Source organism: Felis catus, chromosome D4, assembly GCF_018350175.1.
Source record: "Felis catus isolate Fca126 chromosome D4, F.catus_Fca126_mat1.0, whole genome shotgun sequence".
Taxonomy (NCBI): domain Eukaryota; kingdom Metazoa; phylum Chordata; class Mammalia; order Carnivora; family Felidae; genus Felis; species Felis catus.
This window is the reverse complement of record NC_058380.1, coordinates 41,077,514-41,082,500: the sequence shown is the minus strand read 5'-3', so window position 1 is coordinate 41,082,500 and position 4,987 is coordinate 41,077,514.

The window sequence follows — 4,987 nt, the reverse complement described above, 5'->3', positions numbered from 1 at the left end:
GAGATCAAAAATGTCAGGGTCGCAGTAAGAAAATTTCAGTATAAAATTTGGAGATTGAGTCAAGGCCATGTACCAGAAAGCAGACCTAGTGGTTAAGAAGACAAGACCTTAGACATACTAAGAGAAAAGAGACCCAGGTGACCAATCCAGGTGGGTCAACCTCTGACCAAAGACATCATACAAGAACAAAACTTCTTGAGTCTACCTGTCAAAGGAGTTCCTGTCATCGAGTTCCCAGAACAAGGAACAGAACAGTACATCCTTGTAAAACTTCCACACCGAGGATAAGTAAGGAGACCCTACAATCTTCCAGAGCTAAAAAGACACTCCACCGTCATGGATGCTGTGGGCATGGGAGCGAAGTGGACAGCAGGGGCCACACATGAGACACCCCTCCTGAGACGGCTTCAGTCTCGTAGGACCTGCCTTGGTCCTACACCACCGCACTGAGAAAATCCCCACTTATGTCTTCATTCCCTCTTGTGTCTGCCCGAACTTCCAGGAGAGAACTTCCAATCTGCACAGCAGTTCCGTGGGTCTGAGGCCATCGGAGGGAGGGAGTGGTCAGGGAATGGAGACTGTCTTTTCCTCTTTTCATCTCCTCAGACTCCATGGTGAGGGAATGGACACTGGCCCACTGGGGAGAAGGACCTGAGTCACCAGGGTGTCTGGCCGGCAACCCTTGAAAGATAAGGCACAAAGCAACCCTCTGACTGGTGTGAGGCAAGAACCCCCTCCGAGAAGGGGAACAGTTGAGCTTTCGGCTGAGTTTTCTGCACCTTGTGGTAACGTCCTGTTTCTCTGGCTCCTCAGTCGACCACAAGCTTTGGGAGAGCAAGGCCTGTATCGTATTCAGCATTTTGTACCCGGCATGTACCCAGTCCAAGTACATACTTCACTGAATGCTGAATGAGCCTACGGGCGGATGAGGAATGGACAAACTTCTCCCTTTGTTACGTTGAGACGGTGACAGTGGCTGGCGGCCCTTCCTCTGAAAAGTATGCACGTTCTGTTCCATTATTTAAAAAAAAAAAAAAAAAAACTGCGTAATTGGGCCTGTTGTCACTCCTAACAACAGAGAAGACCATTTTGCCTGTCATTCTTCAGAAAAATTGTGAGTAATAAGTTCATATGGATTATTAAAACTTCACCTCTAAGAGAATCACACCGCGAAAAATTTAAAACACAGCGTTTTTCATACCTCTGCTATTGTTCAGACTGCAACTTTCATTCACTTCCAAGGCCGTCTTCCTGTGGCTGCTTTTCAATGTCTCTGCTGAAGTGGTCTTCTTTGCCTGCGGTCTTTAAAACATATTGACTCCCCGTGAGGGCTTTGCAGCCCCGTGTGGGGACATCTCTGATTAACTCACTCCCACCATTGTTTGCCAGGGAGCCTGCTGTCCTGGATTAAAGCTTAAATCCTATCTATGATCCTTCCCCCAAAGGGCATCATATACACAGAAGGCCAGTGCCCTTCAACCCATGGGCAACTGTTGACCGCGCATGATACAAGTCCTCAGCATCTCGCAGGAGCTTCTGGCTCCTCTCCTCACCTCTGCCGCGCCTGGATCCAGATCGAGGCAATTCAGACCACAGCTGCCGCTCCTTGTTTGCACCCCCGCCCCCCATGCTCCCTGGAGTGCTACTCAAAGTCAATGACATTATTTGGTCTATTGTGTTAAGTACAGTGTGGACTCTTCCTTAGGATTGCCATCTCTTGGGAATTTCTTTTTTGCCCAAGACCCTGCAGCAGCAAGATGATGGGAGTGAAGTGAGCCAGTTCTATTCTTAGAACATTCTCCCTCTGTCTTGTTCTTCCGCTCGTCACTAGGTTGGTCCACTCTGGCTCCCTAGACTTTGAGATTAAGCTGTGACACCAAAGCCAGAGTCAATAGTAACTTTCATTTGTCTTGATTTACCCTCTTTGCTTATATTTCCTCCAGGGACTTCAAAAGGGGAGATGGCTGAAGGTCTAGGTAGATATCTATAGATATCTTTTGACTCCCTATTTCCTTGTGACATACCAAATCACTCTGGAAATTTCACCTCTTCAGTAAGAAGAGACGCCCTCTTGCTTCACCTACTATGTGCATAAACCTGCTACAACCACTCTACTTCACTCCAAGTGTTACCCTCCCCTATTTCTCTTACCCGCTGAACTCCACTTTTTCTTATGTATGATTTTAGCACCATATAATGCTACAAGGGAGGTTGTCTCTAGCTGGGCCTCACAGAGTCACAGAAATTAAAAAGAGAAGAGGGTGGCAGGGGGGAGAATTGTCATGGTCCAATCTCTGATCTTTACTTTTGAATAGATGGGCTCATTCAGAAATGATTGGCTGATTCACAGTAACCAAACTTGTAAGAAATTGATGTATAAATCAGACAGCCAATGCACGGATTTATAACGGCGCTTAGAACTTTCTAGTGACTCAAAGGTCGTGTGTACTCGCGAGGGACCCACCCTTCTAGGATCCAGTTGCCTCAGGTACCAAGGTAGATATCAGATAGTTGATGGAGGAGCATGTAATCAGAATGAAGGTTGTTGAACAATCTTGTGGGATATTTTGTCAAATTTCTGAATGGCCTGATGCGTTATCCCTTCCTTTCTACAGAGTATATCTGATCGATGGCCAGTTGATGAATCCATTAATTACAGAACCTCCCTCCCTTGAAGAAAACTAGATAACACCCTCAGACTCAGGCTGCCTGGTTCAACTTTCCAATTGTCCCTACACCTGCGCCCACATCATCACCACCCCGATTAACTTAGCAAATGGACTCCTAGACAGCTATTTTTCTCTTTTCTCTTCCTCTGAGGGCTGCTTTTTCCAAGGGGAGGCATATATATATACATATGAGGGCAGGTGAGAGTGGTCTTCCATTCAATCACCTCGATTCAAACGTTTGTTGATGTTTTTGTATTACACCATTACAATGCTCATACTACCTATTCAGGGTTGAAAACCCCTGACAAAATTTCTACATGCCTGTTCCTGGTTGTCAAAATAAGCAAACAAACGAAAACCTCCCAACACCCCACACCCAGAGTTCTAGTGCTCTCTCAGTCGTTAGTTTGCTGTGTGACCTTGAGCAAGTCATACGCCCTCTCCGTGTCTCCTGAATAGTATCTGCGCTGATGGAGATGGAACCAGGTGATTTCTAAGGTCTCTTCCAGCTCTATAACTCAAGGATTTTATACCTAAGGTCAGTGTCCTTCTCTTAAAAATCAAATGACCATATAATTCCATGACTTGCTCATACTTCCTGGACACACGACAAATGGAAATTTGCTACAAAATGGATTGGAGAAAGTTAGAAAAAGACCAATGAGAAGGTGCATAAGTGTCAAGAACCATCTAGGAAGACAAATTCCTGGACTCAGCTGCATGTCTCACTTAGATTGCTAGCTGATAACATTTACCTACCTGGTAAACTGTTGGTGGGGGGGGCGGGCAGGGTGGAGGGGTAAATTTTAGGACTATCAAAAAAGGCTTTGAAACACTTGGATGAAATGTATCATATAAGGACTAAATACTCTAATTGGGCCTTTTCTGTCTCATTATTTGTCTGTGAAACTAATCCTGCTGATCTCTAGATAATAGGGGAATTTAGAAACAGAATTCCACGCTCAGATAAACTCCAAGTATTCACCCTTGACCATTAATAAGTGTTATATGTATGAGAATTGAGGTGTTCCATTTTTCCTGAACTACAGAGTGTTTTGTTGGAGCTCATATTTCAGCCCCCCAAAATGCACTTCGCTAAAATGTTTACAGTGGAGCAGGGTCCTTGTGGAAGGGAGATGAAGAGGTGAGGGCCGTGTGCAAACACGCGGTGGGGAGTCTGGATGGGTTTACAGTAAGCACAAGCGCCCCACTGGGACTGCAGCCTTTTACTTCTCACTGGGGGTGGGGGGGGAGGTGTGGGGGAGGGGGCCTGCCATTGACCGGGTGCTGCAGCCCCAGAAATCAATTCAACACTAATGAGCGCTGCAGCTGGGAACAGAGAAGCAAGTAGGAGTTTACAGATGATGTAGCTAGGCTATGCGAAGCTACGATGGAGGCCCAAGAAATGGCAACTCACGTCTGTCCACTTCTGTGAACACTGCAGACTCAAAGTTGGGTAATGTGAGCCAGCATCGAAGGCACGAAGCAGAGGTTGAGGTACAGGTAGCTTTCCTGTTTGAAATGAGGGTTTTTAACTAATTCATTAGTCGAGCACAACCAGCACCAGAGATGACGAATAAGCAAAAGACAGAAAGATGACTTTTTAAGACTACATGCCCTAGAGAATATTGAAAAAATTCATCCAGGAAAAGTAAAAGTAACATATTTACAGCAATTGTTCATCTCCTGTACAGCAAAGATCACAAACTGGTGACCCATAAGAGAAACCTCACCCAGTGCTATGCTTTCCTTGCTTGACCTGGTATTGTCTTTGTGTTGTGTCTTGTTCTGTTTCATTTTAATTTCAAAAGTCTTTGGTAGAGTTTGTGTGACTCCACATGCACGTTCCCAGGGATATGTTCCCCAGTTCACCAAATGCCCCTCTGCTCCCTCGTACTGAGCCACGGCCACACATTTCTGCAACTTGGATCGTCTCCACAGGTGTCTAATTTGACATCCTGATGTCGAACATCCAGATTTCTTAGTAAAGCTAAGCAAGGACCTACGGGCCAGAGAACTGACATTTCTGGTCCTGAAGGGCAGTATTCTGCCCTTGGGAGTTGCTTGAAGCTAGGGATTTCAAGAGATGGCAGACTCCTTCCCCTGAAAGCCCTTAACATTATGAAACGTTGACATCTGGCTTTTGGGAAAGATGAGTTGTCTAATTGCATCTAAAGTGGAAGGCAAACTAGGAGTGTGTGTGTGTGTATGTGTGTGTGTGTGTGTGTGTATGTGTATACAGTCTATCAGCTTTATATATATCAGCTTGATATAATATATATATATATACATATATATATCAGCTTTATTGAGATATA